Below are 24,485 nucleotides of genomic sequence, written 5' to 3'. Positions count from 1 at the left end.
CAACATTGACGCTTGGACCGTCGACTTCCTTTGATGCTACTTATTTACTTATTTCATAATGAAATTATATTAGTTTGGAGTAAATATATGTTTTCTCATGTTCTGCATTCAGCACCCACATTATAGTAAATATACCATATTACTTCATTACTTAAATAATGCTAGGAGGGTTTGAGTTGCTTTGGGTCTTTAGTGGACAGAATCTCCAATAGATGGGGCGAGAGTCGCTCCCTCTCTCTCGCCCGAGCAAGAGTCGAAACTTAATTTAAAATTGATATATCTTTGTTCTCGAACATGATATATTTCATTTGGTGAAATCATAATAATGTTCATATCTCGATCTTTCTGGAGGCATATAAGATTTTAGGCTTTATTAGCGTATCTTTGTTAATTATACAATATATCGGCAAGTGCGTAGGCGTCTGCACTCCATGCCCGACAAGCTACTGAGCGCTACTATAAAAACATATGTATCTTCACTTGAGCTATAAATATGTCTATTGTAATGTATTTAAAATGAAGCTCTTATTTCTATCTTGCTTAAGACATAAAACATTTGTGTTTATTAACGAATTTACGTGAAATAAACATTGATCTGAGAGAGTTGCTCTGTCGTTCAGTCTGTACGGGTTGGGAGCTCCGTAATTTTTAAAATACATGTATCTTCATTAGAACTTTAAATATGTCCATGGTAAAGTGTTTAAAGTGAAGCTTATATGTCTGCCTTTCTTGAGACATATAAAACATATATGTTTATTAACGAATTCACGTGAAATAAACATTGTTCTGAGAGAGAGTTGCTCGGTCGATCAATCTGTCCGGGGTTAAAGCTCGGCTATTATAAAAGTACACGTATCTTCGCTTTAAATTTAAATATGCCCATGGTAAGGTATTTAGAATGAAGCTTATATTTCTATCTTTCTTGTGACATATAAAACTCTTACGTTTATTAAGGAATCTGTGTGAAATAAAGGCATGGTTCTGAGATGAATGCTGCGGTTTTCGAGCTCGACGCGCGGCAATGGACGCAATACACATCCAGTGGGTGTTATTGGACCCTATACCCATTTTATTTGTGGTTGGAGCCCCATACCCATTCTATGGGTGGTTGGAGCCCCATACCCATCCTGTGGGTTGTAGTGGACGCCATACTCATCCTGTGGGTGGTATTGGACCCCATACCCTTCCTGTGGGTGGATGTGATCCCCATACTCATCCTGTGGGTGGATGTGACCCTCATACCCATCCTGTGGGTGGTATTGGACCCCTTTCCCACCTAACAGGCGGTAGGTGACAATATACCCATCCTAGCTATAGTTGGTATAGTAGACACAATACCGTCCTGTTTGCAGTAGTTTACACCATAGACATTCCAACGTAACATCGTTTTCTGTTAGCGTTCCTACAAAACATCCTTTAAAGATTTGTAAAGCACAAACTATGGTATATAATATTGATTGGTGAAGGACTGTTATTCTATGTAATAATTTTTAGTGCTTATTATAATTTACTAAGAACAACTAATATTTCTCAAAACAAAACTACGAGCCTTCAATAGGAAGTAGCTGATCTGTAATATCCTAAGAGCATGGACAATAGTAGGTAAATTTCACAACCCATGTGGGACCTGAAAACTACAATTTTCCTTATAATTGAGCCAATCACGAATATTCTGCTATCTATGTTGACGGACGGGTACTGTGACACGTAAATTGGTACGTGAGGAAGAGTTTGGGCCTTGGTAAAAAAAGTAACTGGGAATATATCACATATATACTAATTCATATTCAACATATTGACTTTAAGCATTAAGTCATATATGTGCTGTCTTGTGTGAGAACGGGTTGTATATATATATATATATATATATATATATATATATATATATATATATATATATATATATATATATATATATATATATGTCGTACCTAGTAGCCAGAACTCACTACTCAGCCTACTATGCAAGGCCCGATTTGCCTAATAAGCCAAGTTTTACTGAATTAATATATTTTCTCTAATTTTTTTCTTATGAAATGATAAAGCTACCCATTTCATTATGTATGAGGTCAATTTTTTTTATTGGAGTTAAAGTTAACGTAGATATATGACCGAACCTAACCAACCCTACCTAACCTATCTCTGTAGGTTAGGTTAGGTTAGGTAGCCAAAAACGTTAGGTTAGGTTAGGTAGGTTAGGTTGTCGAAAAAAACATTAATTCATGAAAACTAGGCTTATTAGGCAAATCGGGCCTTGCATAGTAGGCTGAGAAGTGAGTTCTGGCTACTAGGTACGACATATATATATATATATATATATATATATATATATATATATATATATATATATATATATATATATATATATAAATATATATATATATATATATATATATATATATATATATATATATATATATATGTCGTACCTAGTAGCCAGAACGTCGTACTCGGCCTGCTATGCAAGGCTCGATTTGCCTAATAAGCCAAGTTTTCATGAATTAATTGTTTTTCGACTACCTAACCTAACCTAACCCAACTTTTTCGGCTACCTAACCTAAACTAACCTATAAAGATAGGTTAGGTTAGGTTAGGTAGGGTTGGTTAGGTTCGGTCATATATCTACGTTAATTTTAACTCCAATAAAAGAAAATTAACCTCATACATAATGAAATGGGTAGCTTTATCATTTTATAAGAAAAAAATTAGAAAAAATATATTAATTCATAAAAACTTGGCTTATTAGGCAAATCGGGCCTTGCATAGTAGGCTGAGAAGTGCGTTCTGGCTACTAGGTACGACATATATATATATATATATATATATATATATATATATATATATATATATATATATATATATATATATATATATATATATATATGTCGTACCTAGTAGCCAGAACTCACTTCTCAGCCTACTATGTGAGGCCCGATTTGCCTAATAAGCCAAGTTTTACTGAATTAATATATTTTCTCTAATTTTTTTCTTATGAAATGATAAAGCTACCCATTTCATTATGTATGAGGTCAATTTTTTTTTATTGGAGTTAAAATTAACGTACATATATGACCGAACCTAACCAACCCTACCTAACCTAACCTAACCTATCTTTATAGGTTAGGTTAGGTTAGGTAGCCGAAAACGTTAGGTTAGGTTAGGTTAGGTAGGTTAGGTTGTCGAAAAAACATTAATTCATGAAAACTAGGCTTATTAGGCAAATCGGGCCTTGCATAGTAGGCTGAAAAGTGAGTTCTGGCTACTAGGTACGACATATATATATATGTCGTACCTAGTAGCCAGAACGCACTTTTCGGCCTACTATGCAAGGCCCAATTTGCCTAATAAGCCAAGTTTTCATGAATTAATATATTTTCTCTATTTTTTTTCTTATGAAATGATAAAGCTACCCATTTCATTATGTATGAGGTCAATTTTTTTTTTATTTGAGTTAAAATTAACGTAGATATATGACCGAACCTAACCAACCCTACCTAACCTAACCTAACCTATCTTTATAGGTTAGGTTAGGTTAGGTAACCGAAAAAGTTAGGTTAGGTTAGGTTAGGTAGGTTAGGTTGTCGAAAAACAATTAATTCATGAAAACTTGGCTTATTAGGCAAATCGGGCCTTGCATAGTAGGCTGAGAAGTGAGTTCTGGCTACTAGGTACGACATATATATATATATATATATATATATATATATATATATATATGTCGTACCTAGTAGCCAGAACGCACTTCTCAGCCTACTATGCAAGGCCAGATTTGCCTAATAAGCCAACTTTTCATGAATTAATGTTTTTTCGGCTACCCAACCTACCTAACCTAACCTAACCTAAGTTTTTAGGGTACCTAACCTAACCTAACCTATAAAGATAGGTTAGGTTAGGTTAGGTAGGATTGGTTAGGTTCGGTCATATATCTACGTTAATTTTAACTCCAATAAAAAAAAATTGGAGTCATACATAATGAAATGAGTAGCTTTATCATTTCATAAGAAAAAAATTAGAGAAAATATATTAATTCAGGAAAACTTGGCTTATTAGGCAAATCGGGCCTTGAATAGTAGGCTGAGAAGTGTGTTCTGGCTACTAGGTACGACATATATATATATATATATATATATATATATATATATATATATATATATATATATGTCGTACCTAGTAGCCAGAACTCACTTCTCAGCCTACTCATATATATATATATATATATATATATATATATATATATATATATATATATATATATATATATATATATATATATATATATATATATATATGTCGTACCTAGTAGCCAGAACTCACTTCTCAGCCTACTATGCGAGGCCCGATTTGCCTAATAAGCCAAGTTTTACTGAATTATTATATTTTCTCTAATTTTTTTCTTGTGAAATGATAAAGCTACCCATTTCATTATGTATGAGGTACTTTTTTTTATTGGAGTTAAAATTAACGTAGATATATGACCGAACCTAACCAACCCTACCTAACCTAACCTAACCTATCTTTATAGGTTAGGTTAGGTTAGGTAGCCGGAAAAGTTAGGTTAGGTTAGGTTAGGTAGGTTAGGTAGTTGAAAAACAATTAATTCAAGAAAACTTGGCTTATTAGGCAAATTGGGCCTTGCATAGTAGGCTGAGAAGTGCGTTCTGGCTACTACGTACGACATATATATATATATATATATATATATATATATATATATATATATATATATAATATATACACACACATTGAACGAATATTTGATAGGGTATAGATGAATTAATGTTACAATGCTGTGTGTGTGTGTGTGTGTGTGTGTGTATTCACCTAGTTAGTGAAGTGGGAGGGGTAATCAGGCAACTTCAAAGTGGAAAATTGTGTACAACTGAATGAAAAAACTTGGGTCGTGCCTAATGCCATAAGGTAGTGAAGAAAAACAGTATAAGGAGTGAAATTGAAAATAGTTGATGAAGTACTGTGGCAGTGTGGAGCAGACCCCTGACTGTGACCTCACCCCCGGCAGCAACCCTCCCAACATCACGTGGGGAGACGCTTGGAGATTCACTCACCTATTGTGTTAGCAGGACGGTAAGGTACTTGGAATCCCTGTGGGTAAGGTTGCATTATAGCAATGACTAGGTCAGGAAGGGCGTCTAGGTCCAGCAGTATTATGATTGAAGAAGAGGATAGGTTTGTGGAGAAGAAGACTGAGAAATTTGTTGAGAAGAGGGATGTTTGGATAGATGATCAAATCCAGGGGATTTAGAGTGAAATCTTTAATAAAATACACGACGAGGTTCAGAGACTCAAACAAGAGTTTATGGATTATATTCAAGAGGAAATCAGGAAGAGCAGGGTAGAATGGAAAGGAGATATAACTAGGCTTACAAATGAATTTGGCAGGAATAAGGGAAGCTTGGCAGGGGAGTGGGGAGTAGTAGTAAGTGGAGTAGCAAGTGTGAGAGGGGTGGGGATCAGCCAAGGGGGGGGGGGGGGTGACCAGCATGACCCTGAACTGAGAAAGAGGTCGATCATAATCCATGGATTGCTTGAAGCCAAGACACCATCGAGGCAGGAAAGGATGGAGATTGAAGACTTGGAGCTACAGGGGATCTTGAGAGATATGAGATCCCAGATGGCAGGAAATGAGGTGCAAGTCCACCGACGCATTGGGCCATACAACTGTGACAGGAAACGACCTGTCCTGGTACAGTTCACGAACGAAGTGGCAGTGGATTACATACTGCATCACTAACACTTACTCAGAGGGAGCGAAAACTACTACAATGTATATATTGACAAATTCATGACGAAAGAGGAACAGATAGCCCACAGAGCGAGCAAACCTCCACGATAAACCTCTTCGCATTTGAGCTCAGTTACACACCCCAGTGCTAACCAACCCCATGCTAACCAGCTCACACCTGCTTCCCAGGTCACTCCCTCCCCAAATCACCCCTCCCTGCCCCTGCTTATCTCCCCAACACCTCCCCAGACCCCTCTGACCCCACTACATTCAAATCCATCTGCTTCATCCCACATTCTAAGGACCCCCTCATCCCCTCAACCCCCAAAACCCACCCAGCCCTCATCCCCTCAACCCCCAAAACCCACCTAGCCCTCATCCCCTCAACCCCCAAAATCCGCCCAGCCCTCATCCCCTCAACCCCCAAAACCCACCCAGCCCTCACCGCTCCTCATCCCCTCTCCTTCCACGTGACCCCTCACCCTTGCGAGGGGGGTGGGGGTTCCCCCCACCCCCTCTATCCTTTCCCCCCCAACCTCTCAACCTTATGCTATCTCCCAACCCCTCTATGCCTATCAGACCCTCCCTAATCTTCAGACTCAGTATGCCCTTCCTACTCCAGGCCTACCTACCCAGGCCCTACCCCAGACTCTCTTACCTACCTTCCTAGATGCCCAGCCCCCATTTCCCCCCCCCCAAGCACCCCTCCCAACCCCTTTCACTCGCCCCAGACCCCCCCCCCGGATCCCCCAGACACCCCCCGGATCCCCCCAGACACCCCCTAGATCCCCTCAGACACCCCCCGAATCCCCCCAAACCCAGTCACCCCCCAGACACACCCCAAATTCCCCGGATCCCCCCAGTCCCCATTCACCCCCCAGACCCCCAAAGAAAGAGGCAAACTCTGGTACAAGAAGTTTCCATGAAGAATCTCAAGGTTTGGTACACTAATGCTGATGGGGTATCTAATAAAGCAGAAGAGATAAAAGAAAGAGTGAGTGAGGCAGATCCTGACATAGTTGCAATTGTGGAAACTAAAATTGATGACATGATCTCAGATGCAATCTTTCCAGAGGGGTACCAGGTGATACAAAAAGAGAGGACACAGAGACAGGGAGGGGGAGTGGCACTCCTAATAAAGCAGAAATGGAAGTTTGAAGACCAGGGAAATGGGGTTACCAATGAGTCCCATGCTTCATACATGGAATTCTGACAATAGATGGGAGGAAGATTGTGATCGTGGTAATCTATAATCCCCCTCCAACCAGTAGAAGACCCAGATAGGAGTATGATGATAACAAGGCATGCATAGATGAACTGCAGAAGGCAGCAACACTAGCCTACAGAATGAGAGCGAAGCTGCTGGTCATGGGGGACCTAAATCATGGAGAGATAAATTGGGAAACAAGGAATCCCCATGGAGGGGACGAAACGTGGGGAGCAAAGTTAGTAGATGTTATATACAGGAATTTCCTAACACAACATGTGAAGGAAGACACTAGGGAAAGAGGAAGAGATGCACCGAGCCTATTAGAACAACTACCTGTTTTTCACCCAGCAAGTAGAAGAAAGAATGTTGCGCACTCATTGAGCATGTGGTCACCGTGACTACTAAAGCCTTGTTTCCCCTGGAAGCAGCAGTGACACCTACAGTCACCCAACCCGTTCTCGCAAATTCGTAAAGTCAATATTGACTTATTAACTACGTGCATAGGTGATCTACTTAACATAATAGATACCCTTAAAAAGATTCATAGAAAACACCGACCTTACCTAACCTTGTTAGTATCTTAAGATAAGCATCTTATTGCTTCGTAATTACAATTATTACTTAACCTATACCTATTATAGGTTAGGTAATAATTGTAATTACGAAGCAATAAGATGCTTATCTTAACATACTAAGTAGGTTAGGTAAGGTCGGTGTTTTCTATGAAGCTTTTCAAGGGAAACTATTATGTTAAGTATGTCACCTATGCACATATTTAATAAGTCAATATTGACTTATTAAATTTGCGAGAACGGGTTGAGTCACCAGGGGTCTTCCCCCTCTCCTCTTATCTACCTCCAAGGCGGTAACCCTTGCCCACCCCCGGGGTTGGCGGGACCTGGCTGGATCAGCTGATCGAGCCCCCACCCACCTCCCTGGGTTTCTTCCCGTTTTCTATAGGCGGAAAGGAGCAGGCTTCCCCTGTTTTCCTTGCGCCTGCCGGACCTGTTCCTTAGCTGGAGAGGCAGCCATGGCTTGGCTACCAGCTGGTTGGCGCGTGACGTCACCTCCAGCTGGTGTGGGTCCCGTTTTCTGTGAGTCACTTCCACAGGACCGACTCCTACTATTTGACACTCCAGGGGCGTTTCCCAACAACAACCCGTATACAGCGTCCTTGCATTTCACCGCTCGTATTTTACCTTTTACATATGGTGTGTCAAAAATCAGGGATACCTCGATCATGTCTTTATGGTTACCATCAGGGTATCTTACACGAATGGTCCTGCCTGTCTCGTTCCCAGGCTTGACTAGGCTCTCTCGGACCATATGAGTGGTAGCTCCCCTGTCTCGAAAGACCTTGGTCCAATTACCATTAACTAAGCCTTTTGCTGTCTCCAGGGTGTGCTCCAGAGGATCACCTCCCTCGTGGGCACCCAGACCAGCAATCTGTGCATGTGTTCCCCCCTTTTCTGCACGCTTGCCCTTCTTACATTGAGCTGCCCTGTGACCTGGCTGGCCGCAAGAAAAACAGCGGGGTCCACAGACCTTGGGTGGCTTATGGCTTCCTCTAGACTTACTTTCCTTAGGTCTAGCCCCGCTCCCTGAGGCATGGTCACGACGTCGGTTCTCAGATGAACCTCCCTGTCTAGATCTGTGTGCCTCAGCCCACCTGTCGGCACATCTCATTTTCCTTGAGTTTTGCACGGAGCGCAGGTTCCACTGCCTCCAGGCACTGTTCTCTAGTCATCAGCTCAAACAACGTATCATCTTCCGGAACGACGGCGTTGTTCAACTCAAAATAGCGCTTGAGGCTCGACTCTAGCCTCTGCAACATGGCCCGGTACGTCTCCCCTTGACGTATTCTAATCTGACGGAATGCCCTCATCATTCCATCGGCCGAAATGCCATAGCCTTTCATTAAGGCTCGCTTCAGTGTATCATAATCGTTGCACATGAGAGTTCCCAAACCCTGGTATATACTTAATGCCCTTCCCTTCAACAATGAAGCTAGCGCTTGTGCCCAAGTTGACCTACTCCACTTCCCTTTCGTTGCTCTGCGTTCGAAGCGGTCAGTGTATGCATCCATTGAATCCACTTGCTCATCGAAAGCTATAAGATTAGGCATTTTTATCTTAGCAAGTGACCCCTCTGGGCCGGGCTCTGTGGGTTGGGTTTGGCTTTCCTTCCCAGCTGTGGATTGCAACTTTGCAATCTCCAACCGGTTCTCTCTCTCCTGATGGGTATTCCACATTTCCATCACAAACTTAGCCATCTCAGTTGCTGGGAGACCCATTAACCTAGCTTGTTCTCTCATCATGTCTAAGGTGAATCCCGCCTGGGGTTGTACAGTCCCCATTCTGGCTGGCGATTCTTGCATTGACCTACCTGCTGATGCAGCTCTACCTTCCGCGAATGTTTCTATAGGAATTCTTTGGTGAGGGCGCGACCTCCCACTAAGATCCTGAGGCGTGCTAACTCTTCCACCTCCTACCACGTCCACTACACGAAAGTCGGCTAGGGGATTTTCCTCATCCTCTAAGTCACTTCCCGACGTTTCGTTCGCTGAAGCGTAACTAGCGTTATGCCTTTCAGGTGACGCTTCTCTCTCTGACGTGTCCCTAGTGTCATGGAGTGCTGGCCACTCCTGACCGACCCCTGCCTGGCGTATCCGCTTCACCCAGGCCTTTTGTCTCATCACGTACTGACGGCATTCCTCCTCCTTCATAACACCCGCATCATCTGGCATCCTGCCATAGGCAGTCACATACAGATACACGTACTCTTCCCTGTAATCCACAGACATACTGACAGTGTGTGTTGGTGTGTGTACCTACTTGTGACAACTGTGACAACACACCCCCAACAATACTGTTCCACAATGTTCTGCAATTTGAGACTTTTTATTTTAATGATCAAAAGTCCGTGAATGGGCTCGAACCCAAGTGACACAGCCCCACGTTGGGCGCCAGAAATGTGAGATTTTTTTTCTTTGACAATTATCAAAAGAATTAATTCCTATTAATGTTATGTTAATCGTAACTACCTCGCAAGAGAGGCAGACCTTAAACAGCAAGAGCTGCCAGTGGCAGATATTTAATCTTAAAGCCTAAGATCATAGGACCGCGGGAGCAAACCGCCAGGCGAAACCACTCGGGTAACACCTGTCACTTAGGTCGCTGGCTCCTCCTAGTTGACAACTAATAAACGGTAGCTGACGGATTCTCACCTCTTATTTATAGAAGTGTGGTGCTGTGCAAGGGACTCGAGCTTTAGATACAGACTTGATATGAATATAAGCAGGCAAAGCGTTGCAGAACATGAAATGTGGGACAGTAATATCGGAAGATTTGACGTAAACGACCGTTTTCTATAACAAACAATTTATTCACAAAAATAAACTAAAACTACTACACAGTGACTTTACGTTACTTTACTGTCACTCCAGTGGCACATTCAAGAACAGCTAATCAACAGCCTGATGGACCCACGGTATCCTTATCCCGTCGTCGCTGACTGAACAATGACACTAACTGAACAAAGTGGTGCCCACTGGTGACGCAAGCTTGCAATCAATATTGTCACGGCTTCACGGTGAACAAATACTATAATCACAAAACTTGACTGGCGCTCGCTGCCCTCAACGAGGTACCAAGTAACAAGGCGGTTAATCCAAGAATGATAACCCCTTATAAAAATCTTACAGTTAACACTTGTCTCTCAGGACAATCAACAACAAAAGTTACTCTAATTGAATTTAAACAATTACGTTAATACACACGTGTCTCAACGACACTTAAATGGCAGCAATAACTCGTAAATCAATTAATTACATCAACTTGAAAGTCAAGCATTCAGTGAGTAATTCCCAATTAATTACTGAATACAACAGCCTATTAATTCAGACAAGTATTGATAAAGCCTACTGTCTCTCAACTGACAGTTCACTTCCGGTCTTACGACAAGATTACCTTAACGAGGGTAGACTACTGTACCACACACAAGGTTACAAGACACTCCGTGTAAATAACATCAACACCTGGTAAATTCACTAAGTGGCGGGTACTAATTCTCTTTAATTAGCTACGAGTGCTTAATCACTCTGTATGGAGACAGATCTGATCAGTCCAACGAATTACAGCAGCTTAATTACAGCGCAACTGACTCCGATCATAACAGACCGGTCAACCCCTTACGTTAATCAATCAATTAACGACAGCTCGTTAAATCGTTAACACTACGTTAATCTTCACTTGACAGTTCCTCCACTGCGTGAACTTCACTGTGACTGTTGCCTTTACACGTGTCTACGTTAATCACAACAATGTTCAACGAAACAAGTGACCTCGTTAAGTAAATCGTGACCCCCGGTGACGTTAAATGACTTTAACACTCACGGAATCCTTCACAGTACACAACGCCTTCCACCAATAACAAACTTGTCTACGGTTTACACACGGTACAACACAGTACATCACAGTACATCCTTGCCACTCACGGCAAAACTTGTAAATGACTTCCCCCAGTAAATTATCAACCAATAATTCACACTTTACCACAACACAACTGTAAAATAAGCGCTGGCCAACATATTAATGGGAATTATTTATAACCAAGGGAAACCTCCCTGTTACCACTTTCACTGCTGGAAAAGGGAATCAAATTACAGCAAATTACATACACGGCACATAGAGAAAATAGAAGCAAATAACTCACTTTACTCCACCACTGAATGTGTGTCTAGGTGTCCTCACACACGTCAAACTCACAGTTGGGCCCAACCTCAACTTGGTGAGAGCAACAGGGTAAACTCACACGTCTCCAATTCCCATTCACCTCACTAGGTGGTCCCAGGGACAGAGGACAGACGGAACACTGGGGGGCGAAACCAGCTTCAGAGTTTTATTACCCAAAACGGAAACAGTGTACTTACATCAATCTCGCGGGCCCGCCACATACACTCACATACATACACGTCACCCTCATTCCCACTGCTGCTGCTGGATGATGACGTAGGCGTCCTCACTTCCTACACGTGGTCAGTTGGAGCACAGGGTCCTAGACCACGGGGTTAGCTCCACACACAGTGACCAGGTGGCGCGAACACGCCGGCTTAGGCATGTAACGGGGGGGGGGGGAGGGGGGGAGGGGGGGGGGAGGGGGGGAGGGGGGGGGGGAATGGCTCTCTCTTGTCCATTATTCCACCCCCCAGTTAACTAACGAGGCCGGAGGAAACAGCTTTCTCTAGTCCGTTACCCCATCCCTAGTTAGCTAACTATTCTAGAGCACCCTCCAGAGTCCCTATGGCAACCTCTCTCGTTCAACATTATGTAACCTAGGTATTCGATTACCTAGGTGCTGGGACTACAAGGCGCCATAACTGGATCAGCGACCCGAAACTCTAGAGAACTCTAGAATACAGTTCACTGCCACAAACGTATAAGAGAAACGAAAAGGAAGAGATGAATAATGAAGTAATTACTGAGGGTTTGGGGTGAGAGAGGTAGAGAGGTGGGAGGAGCGAGGAGGGTCGTCAAGTGAAAGGGAGAGTTCGGAGAGGGGTGGAGGGAGAGGAGTAGATAGGTAGAAGTAGAAAAGTAGAAGTAGAAGAGTAGATAGTAGAAGTAGAAATGCTGCCACCATCTATTCAAGACCATTAAATACAAGACAAGGAATGGAACTTGTCTGTATCATAATATTCTCAAAGACGTTAACACGAGGTCATTATTAGTCTGTTCCATCTGTATCATGTACTCATTAAAATCACGAACCCAGTAACCACAGAGCGTTTCTCACCTCAACTCAAAAACTCTAGGGAACAAAGTTAAAGACAAATTAAACAATAAATTCAACAATTATATTTTTCATGATAAGTATCATAATTTAAGCAATTCAAATGTTCAAGATTAATATGCAAAGTGAGTCATCATCCAAGAATTCGAGAACCCTACAACGTGACTTTCCCTGATCCTCACACAACCCTTGTAAGCACGACCAAGTCACCTTAATGTTCAACTCACCAAGTGTCTGCCTATAGCTGGATAGAGGGGGGGGGGGGAGTCTGCAGTTGTCAGGCAACGTCACCCCCCGTCCGGCGACAGCCTATCTCAACGGCTCACCTTTGCTCTGCTCTGCTGTCTGGTCTCCTATTCTATCTCCTATTCTATTCTATCTATGTATCTGTATACAGTCTCTGTGGTGTAGTGGTAAGACACTCGCCTGGCGTTCTGCGAGCGCTATGTCATGGGTTTGTATCCTGGCAGGGGAGGATTTACTGGGCGCAATTCCTTAACTGTAGCGTATCTGTTTAACGCAACAGTAAAATGTGTACTTGGATGAAAAAACGATTCTTCGCGGCAGTGGATCGTATTCCAGGGACCTGCCCGAAACGCTACGCGTACTAGTGGCTGTACAAGAATGTAACAACTCTTGTATATATCTCAAAAAAAAAATCTTTCCTGTGCTCTCTCCTTCAGTATATATTGGGAAACCTAGTAGCTAACTCCGCCCACAAGTAGATAGCCTCAGGCACTCTACCAAGCCACTCCTTAAACGTCGGCATGTTTCAAGGACAATTATCAGATTAGCGGAAGCAAGGTGAAATTCTCATGGCTGACCTCAGGTCACTTGGTGGTCATTAACACTTAAAGGTATGAAACTCAGGCCGACAAACTGGCGCTTCTCAGATCCTTGTCTCTGACTCATGTATCTCTATGCATTTTTAAATAAAACTAAACCAAACACCTTACGGTGTTACAGGCAGACCAGGGTGCGCTCACAACAGATTACACAGCGGGGATGCGGTACCAGCCCAATCCACTTGACACGGTACCCCAGGATACGACGGTACATAGTATTACACGGTACACGAGACATGAGACGGAGTCCTTCACTGTTCCTTTCTAATTCCTCGGAATTAGGAATTTTAAGGTTTCTCTCATAACACTGAAACCTTCTCTAGCATGTCTCTGTTATGATCTCAGCCTGCAGGAGAAACGAGTCTCCCTTCTTGAGAGTTATTCATCAAGCCTGACCTGATTAGAAGGTCTTGCAAATATTGAGGTGATAACCCATATGTAAAATATTTGCTTGGATATAAATAACAATTTAAGATTATGGACAGTGAAGAAGAAAACAGATAAATAACTGGCTAGGAGATGTGGACATTTTGCTGGAGGCGTGAGGCTCGTTTCTGGATGGGCTTTGACCTCACTTGAGGCCAGACATCGCACGGGGAAAGCCGCGCTCCGTTGAGCTCCCGTCAGAAGGGAACCCCTAGTGATATATCTTGAAGAGAAGAGAAGTGTGCAGACGTACCAGCTGTGGAATCGAGCTGAGGACGTGTGGTCTTAAGTCGTGGGCGAAGAGGAGAGTATTAACCCGCCCAGAGGCATTATTGTGGGCCTTGGAAGCGCCCTGACCAAGCTTCGTCAGAGGGAGGAGCGCCCTCGGCTAGACAATCTGTGGTAAGCACGATATAAGCCAGTTCATAGTGATTGCTTGTAGTTGGTCGTGTGCCCAGCGACAGTAGCAATGTTTATTGATAAGTTAGACATGTTTTAATAAGGCAGAAGGCCTGAAATAAGAGAGTGGAGAGGGAGGAACACGGAGCGACATCCGCCACCTCTGAGCGCTGGCAGGCAACTGAGGGAGCCCGGCTCCTGACGGTGGAAGACCCTCCCTACACATACAGATGTATGTGTTCTAGGACTGATAGAGTGATCGATTGATCATTGCAGTGTTCCAAGGAACATTTATGTTGATATATGTTATTGCATTCACATGCTGATTTTCATTGTACACATTTATAGATATATATATATATATTTCTCTTGTTGATAGTGCAACAGTGTATGTAGACTTGATCTACTTGAGGAGGGTGATAGTATCAGGTGGTGAATCAGAAGATAGGATACCACTTGGTAAACTGATAATAGAGTTCTGATGGTGTTGGAGAGCAACCTGATTGTAATATTATAGAGAATAGGATTCATTATTATTATGTGTGTGTAGTATCGTGTATGTGCTTTGTCCAGTAAATGTATCCCAATTTGCTGGTGTTTGCCCTTGTCCTAGTGAGGCTTCCCAGGAGGTAGTAAAGAAGGAGAGAGAGAGAGAAAGAACCAAGAACCACTGCTGTGGACAGGGGTAGAAGGTAATACTAATAAGTCAAAAGGGGATTGAGGAGATCATATCTCATAAGGAGAGAGTGGGGAGTCACAGCAGCTCGAGTGGGTGTGTGCACATGACAACGAGGCTAAGTGTTGGAGCCGCATCCCCTAAACGTGTGACGTTGAGCCCCTCTCCAAGAGCCAGAAGCGCCAAGGGTGATCTAGTGAGGTATAAGCACTCTACCGAGTTGTGGGTTGGGTTGTCCGTAGAGAAGGAACAACGACGACAACACCACCAACCCACAAAACTATAATAGTCTTACTGTAGTGCATTTAAGCACAGATACCTTTAGACGGCGGATGTCACTAACCTATGCTGATAATTAACAGCCTCACTCAATACAGTTGCTCTGAGATGGCGTCTCACAATCACGCGGCTTAGATGACAAAAGTTCACACTGGTTCGGTACATGCCCTTTCCGATCTACCGGATTCTAACGGACGGCACACGGAAAGATAGCAAGATGATAGGCGTGACTTTAGTAACGTTGCAGGCTTTATTTCCCGATGCTTGGCCTAGCACGGAAAAGTACGTCTTCCCATAGCAACGTTCTAGGTAAGAATATTTTTTCTCGCCAAGACGGCCCCAGGGATATCATGCGGCACCCCTCAGCGTCTTGACCAATCACGGTTCAGCATTCCTGAGGCCCAGGAGCCTTGGCCAATGGCGCACCTGCCTCACGATGCTACCCCCTCTCTCACGAGGAGGACGCGTGATAGGGAGTGTTGTCTATAGCCATTAACCCCCCATACCTCCCTCTCTACACTTGTACAAAAATTTCCCTGAAATCAACTCCCTCTTGTAATTTCCTTCACAGACCAGATACAGCGATCAGAATGACATCAATGGTTAGCAAATGTCACGGGCTGTCCAACGACACCCAACACGACTGTGGAAAAGTTATATTCAGGAAGTTGAATCACGGTGCACATCACTGGTGCACTATGCAATTTCGTACTTCATTCAGTGCACGAGAGAGCAGGAAAAAATATGACTCCTGACAATAGGTACCTTGGAGTTAGTCAGCTGTCATGGGCTGCTTCCTGTGTGTGTGTGTGTGGTGTGGGGAAAAAAAAGTAGTTAGGAAACAGTTGATTGACAGTTAAGAGGTGGGACGAAAGAGCAAAGCTCAACCCCCGCAAACACATCTAGGTGAATACAAACACACACATACACACACACATACACCTCGGGTTGGGGTCCTCGTAGCCTGGTGGATAGCGCGCAGGACTCGAAATTCTGTGGCGCGGGTTCGATTCCCGCACGAGGCAGAAACAAATGGGCAAAGTTTCTTTCACCCTAAGTGCCCCTGTTACCTAGCAGTAAATAGGTACCTGGGAGTTAGTCAGCTGTCACGGGCTGCTTCCTGGGGTGTGTGTGTGTGTGTGTGGTGTGGGAAAAAAAAAAAAAAAAAAAAAGTAGTAAACAGTTGATTGACAGTTGAGAGGCGGGCCGAAAGAGCAAAGCTCAACCCCCGCAAACACAACTAGTAAACACAACTAGTAAACACACCCAGGAAGCAGCTCCATAACAGCTGTCTAACTCCCAGGTACCTATTTACTGCTAGGTAACAATACATCAGGGTAAAAGAAACTTTGTCCATTTGTTTTGCCTGGTCCGGGAATCGAACTCGGGCCACAGAATTACGAGTCCTGCACGCTGTCTGTTCAACTACCAGTGTGTGTATGTGTGTACTCACCTAGTTGTGTCTGCAGGACTGAGCATTGACTCTTGGATCCCGCCTTTCGAACATCAGTTGTTAACAGCAATGACTCCTGTCCCATTTCCCTATCATACCTGGTTTTAAAATTATGAATAGTATTTGCTTCCACAACCTGTTCCTGAAGTGCATTCCATTTTCCCACCACTCTCACACTAAAAGAAAACTTCCTAACATCTCTGTGACTCATCTGAGTTTCAAGCTTCCATCCATGTCCCCTCGTTCTGTTACTATTCCGTGTGAACATTTCGTCTATGTCCACTCTGTCAATCCCTCTGAGTATTTTATACATTCCTATCATGTCCCCCCTCTATCTTCTTCTTTCTAGTGTTTCTACTAATTTTGCTCCCCACGTTTCGTCCCCTCCATGGGGATTCCTTGATTCCCAATATATCTCTCCATGATTTAGGTCCCCCATGACCAGCAGCTTCGCTCTCATTCTGTGGGCTAGTGTTGCTGCCTTCTGCAGTTCATTTATGCATGCCTTGTTGCTGTCATCATATTCCTGTCTGGGTCTTCTACTGTTTGGAGGGGGATTGTAGATTACCAAGATCACAATCTTCATCCTATCTACTGTCAGAGTTCCATGTATGAAGCTTGTGCACTCATTGGTAACCCGATTTCCCAGGTCTTCAAACTTCCATTTCTACTTTATTCGGAGTGCCACTCCCCCTCCCTGTCTCCGTGTCCTCTCTTTTCGTATCACCTGGTACCCTTCAGGAAAGATTGCATCTGAGATCATGTCATTAATTTTAGTTTCCACAATTGCAACTATGTCAGGATCTGCTTCACTCACTCTTTCTTTTATCTCTTCTGCTTTATTAGATACCTCATCAGCATTGGTATACCAAGCCTTGAGATTCTTCATGGAAACTCTTGTACCAGAGTTCTCCCTTTCTCTAGGGGTCTGGGGGGATCTGGGGAGTGTCTGGGGGGTGACTGGGGGCAGGGGAAACCTAGGGGATCTGGGGGGTGTCTGGGGGATGACTGGGGGCGGGGAGGATCCTGGGGATGTCCGGGGGGATCCAGGAGGTGTCTGGGGGGGTCCGGGGGGTGTATGGGGGGTGAAAGAGGTCAGGAGGGGTGCTTGGGGGGGTAATGGGGGATGGGCTTCTAGGAAGGTAGGTAGGAAGGTCTGGGGTAGGGCCTGGGTAGGTAGGTCTGGAGTAGGAAGGGCATACTGGGCCTGAAGATTAGGGAGGGTCTGATAGGCATAGAGGGGTTGGGAGATAGCGTAAGGTTGGGAGTCAGATAGAGGTTGAGAGGTTGGGAGGGGGAAGGATAGAGGGGGGTGGGGGGAACCTTCCACCCCCCTCGCAAGGGTGGGCGGTCACATGGAAGGAGAGAGGATGAGGAAGGGTGGGTTTTTGGGGTTGAGGGGATGAGGGCTGGGTGGGTTTTGGGTTTTGAGGGGATGAGGGCTGGATGGGTTTTGGGGGTTGAGGTGATGAGGGGGGTCCTTGGAATATGGGATGAATTTGACTGCAGTGGGGTCAGAGGGGTCAAGGGAGGTGTTGGGGAGATAATCAGGGGCAGGGAGGGCTGATTTGGGGAGGGAGTGGCCTGAGAAGGTGTGAGCTGGTTAGCATGGGGTGGATTAGCATTGGGGTGTGTAGCTACGCTGAAATGGGAAGAGTTGTATTGTTGTTTGCTTGCTCTGTGGGCTATCTGCTCCTCCTTTGTCATGAATTTGTCAATATATACATTGTAGTAATTTTCGCTACTTCTGAGTAAGTGTTTGTGATGCAGTATGTAATCCACTGCCTCTTCGTTAGTGAACTGTACCAGGACAGGTCGTTTCCTGTTACAGTTGTATGGCCCAATGCGTCGGTGGACTTGCACCTCATTCCCTGTCATCTGGGCTCTCATGTCTCTCAAGATCCCCTGTAGCTCCAAATCCTCAATCTCCATCCTTTCCTGCCTCGATGGTGCCCTGGCTTCAAGCAATCCATGGATTATGATTGTCCTCTTTCTCAGTTCAGGGTCATGCTGGTGGCCCCCTCCTTGGCTGACCCCCACCCCTCCCACTCCCGCTACTCCACCTACTACTACTCCCCACTCCCCTGCCAAGCTTCCCTTATTCCTGCCAAATTCATTAGTAAGCCTAGATATTTCTCCTTGCCATTCTACCCTGCTCTTCCTGATTTCCTCTTGAATATAATCCATAAACTCTTGTTTGAGTCTTTGAACCTCGCCCTGTATCTTATTAAAGACTTCACTTTTAATCCCCTGGATTAGATCATCTATCCAAACATCCCTCTTCTCTACAAATTTCCCAATCATCTTCTCCACAAACCTATCTTCTTCCTCAATCATAATACTGTTGGACCTAGACACCCTTCCTGACCTAGTCATTGCTATAATGCAACCTTACCCACAGGGGTTCCAAGTATCTTACCGTCCTGCTAACACAATAGGTGAGTGAATCTCCAAGCGTCTCCCCACGTGGTGGTAGGAGGGTTGCTGCCGGGGGTGAGGTCACGGTCAAAGGTTGGTGAGGTCTGCTCCACACTGTACACTGCCACAGTACTTCATCAACTATTTTCTATTACGCTGTGTGTGTGTGTGTGTGTACTCACCTAATTGTACTCACCTAATTGTGCTTGCGGGGGTTGAGCTTTGGCTCTTTGGTCCCGCCTCTCAACCGTCAATCAACTGGTGTACAGATTCCTGAGCCTACTGGGCTCTATCATGTCTACATTTGAAACTGTGTATGGAGTCAGCCTCCACCACATCACTTCCTAGTGCATTCCATTTACTAACTACTCTGATACTGAAAAAGTTCTTTCTAATGTCTCTGTGGCTCATTTGGGTACTCAGCTTCCACCTGTGTCCCCTTGTTCGCGTCCCTCCAGTGTTAAATAGTTCATCCTTGTTTACCCGGTCGATTCCCCTGAGGATTTTGTAGGTTGTGATCATGTCCCCCCTTACTCTTCTGTCTTCCAGTGTCGTAAGGTGCATTTCCCGCAGCCTTTCCTCATAACTCATGCCTCTTAGTTGTGGGACTAGTCTAGTAGCATACCTTTGGACTTTTTCCAGCTTCGTCTTGTGCTTGACAAGGTACGGGCTCCATGCTGGGGCCGCATACTCCAGGATTGGTCTTACATATGTGGTGTACAAGATTCTGAATGATTCCTTACACATGTTCCTGAACACTGTTCTGATGTTAGCCAGCCTCGCATATGCCGCAGACGTTATTATTTTTATGTGGGCTTCAGGAGACAGGTTTGGTGTGATATCAACTCCTAGATCTTTCTCTCTGTCCGTTTCATTAGGTACTGTGTGTGTGTGTGTGTGTGTGTATGTGTGTGTGTGTGTGTGTGTGTGTGTGTGTGTGTGTGTGTGTGTGTGTGTGTGTGTGTGTGTGTGTGTGTGTGTGTACTCACCTAATTGTGCTTGCGAGGGTTCAGCTCTGGCTCTTTGGTCCCGCGTCTCAACTGTTGTACAGATTCCTGAGCCTACTGCGCTCTATCATATCTATATTTGAAACTGTGTATGGAATCTGTCTCCCATCAGCCCACATCACTGCCATCAGGAGTCAGCCCACATCACTGCTTAATGCATTTCATCTGTTAACTACTCTGACACTGAAAAAGTTCTTTCTATCGTCCCTGTGGCTCATTTGGGTACTCAATTTACCTGTGTCCCCTTGTTTGCGTACCACCCGTGTTAAACAGTTTTTCTTTATCTACTCGGTCAATTCCTCCGAGAATTTTGTAGGGAGTGATAATTTCTCCCCTTAGTCTTCTGTCATCTAGTGTCGTAAGGTGCATTTCTCGCAGCCTTTCTTCGTATCTCGTGCCTCTTAGTTCTGGGACTAGCTTAGTGGCATATTTCTGAACTTTTTCAAGCTTCGCTTTGTGCTTGACCAGGTATGGGGTCCATGCTGGGGCCGCATACTCCAGGATTGGTCTGACATATATGGTATACAAGGTTCTGAATGATTACTTACACAGATTACTGAAGGCAGTTCTGATGTTAGCCAGCCTCGCATACGCCGCAGTTGTTATTCTTCTGATGTGGGCTTCAGGAGACAGGTTTGGTGTGATATCAACTCCTAGATCTTTCTCTCTGTCCGTTTCTTGAAGGATTTCATCTCCCATTCTATATCCTGTGTCTGGCCTCTAGTTTCCACTGCCTATTTTCATTACCTTACATTTACTCGGGTTGAACCATAGTAGCCATATGTTGAACCATTCCTGCAGTCTGTCTAGGTCATCTGGTAGTCTCATACTGTCTGCCTCAGTCTTAATCCTCCTCATAATATTTGCATCGTCAGGAAACACTGAGAAGAATGATTCTATACCATTTGGAAGATAATTTACATATATTTAAGAAACAGTACGGGTCCACGGACTGAACCCAGCGGGACCCCACTGGTGACGTCTCCCCAATCTGAGACCTCACCCCGCACAGTGACTCGCTGCCTTCTGTTACTTAGGTACTCCCTAATCCAATGGAGTACCTTCCCTTTCAATCCTTCCTGCATCTCTAGCTTTCGCACTAGTCTTTGGTGTGGCACTGTGTCAAAGGCTTTCTGGCAATCCAAAAATATGCAGTCTGCCCACCCCTCTCTTTCTTGTCTGATTCTTCTTGCCTGATCGTAGAATTCAATTAATCCTGTGAGGCTTGATTTGCCATCCCTGAAACAATGTTGGTGTTGTGACACAAAGTTCCCTCGCTCCAGGTGTTCGACTAGCTTTTTTTCACACTATTTTCTTTATTAGCTTGCATGGTATGCAAATTAGGGACACTGGCCTGTAGTTCAGTGCCTCCTGTCTATCCCCCTTCTTGTATATCGGGACTACGTTTGCCGATTTCCAAATTTCTGGCAGTTCACCTGTTACCAGTGATTTGTTATGCACCATGGAGAGTGGCAGGCACAGTGCTTCTGCTCCTTCCTTTAGTATCCATGATGATATTCCATCCTGGCCTATAGCCTTTGTCACATCCAACTCTAGGAAGAACTTCCTTACATTCCCACTGATAATCTCAAACTCTTCTAGTGGTTCCTGGTTAATTATTCCTTCTCTCATCTCTGGAATTTCCAATTGCTCTAATGTAAAGACCTCCTGGAACTTCTTATTCAGTTCCTCGCACACTTCCTTGTCGTTTGTAGTGAATCTGTCTGCCCCTATCCTCAATTTCATTACCTGTTCCCTTACTGTTTTTTTCTCGTTATTTGGCTATACTGCAATTTAGGTTGAGTCTTTGCCTTGCTTGCGATGTCATTTTCATATTGCCCTTCTGCCTCTCTTCTCAAACTGACAATGGTATCCTGGTATCATTCCTGGCACGCTGGTATCTTTCTCTGCTCTCGAGTGTCCTGTATTTTCTATAGCTTCTCCATGCCCTTTTACTTTGCTGCTTAGCTAGCCTACATCACTGATTAAACCATGGGTTTCTCATCTTCATTTCATTGTTTACCTTTTGGACCAGGACAAACTTTTCTGCAGCCGCTTTACACTTCTACATGATGTAGTCCATCATGAATTGGGCCGTCTTTCCTCTGAGCTCAGTTTCCTATGTTATGTCTGTTAGGAATTTTCTTATCTCCTCATAGTTTCCCTTTCGAAATGCCAGACTTTTGTTTTCAGTACCCCTCCTCGATTTCCTTAATCCTTCTTCAACCAGATACTCAAACGTCAGTATACTGTGCTCGCTCATTCCTACTGGGGCCTCGACACCGATATACCTTATGTCAGTGTCGTTCAGAGTGAAGACTAGGTCAAGTCTCGCTGGTTCATCGTTTCCTCTCATCCTTGTGGGTTCCCTGACATGCTGGCTTAAGAAGTTGTGTGTGTGTGTGTGCGTATGTAATTACCTAAGAGTAGTTACAGGATGAGAGCTACGCTCGTGGTGTCCCGTCTACCCAGCACTCTTTGTCATATAACGCGTTGAAGCTACTGACGGTTTTGGCCTCCACCACCTTCTCACTTAACTTGTTCTACCCGTCTACCACTGAAGAAGACTAACTTTCTTCTTGGTTTTCTTTCTTTCTTTCTTTCTAACTTTCTTAACAAAAAAACGAAGCGACACATTCTAGTTAATAATGTTAATAACTTTGCCTTCAGGGAGAATCGAACTCCCGGCCTCTGGTTTACTAGACCAGCGCTCTAGCCACTGAGCTATGAAGGCTCTCAATAGCCTTCACACACACACATTTGTGTGTGTGTGTGTGTGTGTGTGTGTGTGTGTGTGTGTGTGTGTGTGTGTGTGTGTGTGTGTGTGTGTGTGTGTGAGTGCTTATCGAGTTGTACTTACCTAGTTGTGCTTGTGGGGTTTAAGCCCTTGCTCTTTGGTCCCCCTCTCAACTGTCAATCAACTGGTATACAGGTTCCTGAGCCTATTGGGCTCTATTATATATTCACTTGAAACTGTGTATGGAGTCAGCCTCCACCACATCACTTCCTAATGCATTCCATTTGTGTACTACGCTGACACTAAGAAAATCTTTTTAATGTCTCTATGGCTCATTTGGGCACTCAATTTCCACCTGTGTCCCCTAGTGCTTGTGTCTCTTGTGTTAAATAGTTTGTCTTTATCTACCCTATCAATTCCTCTGAGAATCTTGTATGTGGTGATCATGTCCCCCTCTAACTCTTCTGTCTCCCAGTGACGTCAGGTTTAATTCCCGTAGTCTCTCCTCGTAGCTCATACCCCTCAGTTCAGGTACTACTCTGGTGGTAAACCTTTGAACCTTTTCCAGTTTAGTCTTATGCTTGACTAGATAAGGACTCCATGCTGGAGCTGCATATTCCAGGATTGGTTTGACACCACCACCATACAACACCACACCACACCACCACCAACAACAACACTTCCACCATACAACACCACACCACCACCACCACCATACAACACCACACCAACACCACCACCATCACCATACAACACCACACCACCACCACCACCATACAACACCACACCACCACCACCACCATACAACACCACACCAACACCACCACCATCACCATACAACACCACACCATCACCACCACCATACAACACCACACCAACACCACCACCATCACCATACAACACCACACCATCACCACCACCATACAACACCACACCACACCACTACCAACACCACCAACATACAACACCACACCACACCACTTCCAACATACAACACCACACCACACCACTACCAACACCACCAACATACAACACCACACCACACCACCACCACCATACAACACCACACCACCACCACCAACATACAACACCACACCACACCAACACCACCACCATACAACACCACACCACCACCACCACCAGCGCCACACTATCAACACCACCGCCACCACAGCTCTGTACACACCTCACACCAGTGTGTGTACTTAAGGTTCTTCCTGTGATTTCAACTCAAGGATGAAAGCTCAGAGGCTCGCTCAAACTCTCACTGAAAATCCAACTTTAGTCGGCTCTGGTAAATATCTCTTTATCTCTCTCTCTCTCTCTCTCTCTCTCTCTCTCTCTCTCTCTCTCTCTCTCTCTCTCTCTCTCTCTCTCTCTCTCTATCTCTCTCTCTCTCTCTCTCTCTCTCTCTCTCTCTCGCACTCTCTCACTCTTTCCCTCCCCCCCTCTCTCTCTCACTTATCTAACTACTCATCAAGATATCCTTTGAAGGTGTCGAGCAG

The 24,485-nt window shown here is 44.3% G+C and overlaps 1 non-coding gene across 1 annotated transcript; it reads right to left on the bottom strand.

The window, feature by feature from the left end:
* Positions 1 to 22,904: 22,904 nt before the first annotated feature.
* On the bottom strand, positions 22,905 to 22,977 carry TRNAT-AGU (transfer RNA threonine (anticodon AGU)). Its single transcript has one exon. It is a non-coding gene; the product is annotated as a tRNA-Thr (tRNA).
* Between the last annotated feature and the right edge of the window lie 1,508 nt (positions 22,978 to 24,485).

The sequence above is a fragment of the Procambarus clarkii genome, chromosome 31 (genome assembly GCF_040958095.1).
Source record: "Procambarus clarkii isolate CNS0578487 chromosome 31, FALCON_Pclarkii_2.0, whole genome shotgun sequence".
Taxonomy (NCBI): Eukaryota; Metazoa; Arthropoda; class Malacostraca; order Decapoda; family Cambaridae; genus Procambarus; species Procambarus clarkii.
Note: the sequence above shows the minus strand (reverse complement) of the source record. Positions and strands in the feature narration are given on the sequence as shown.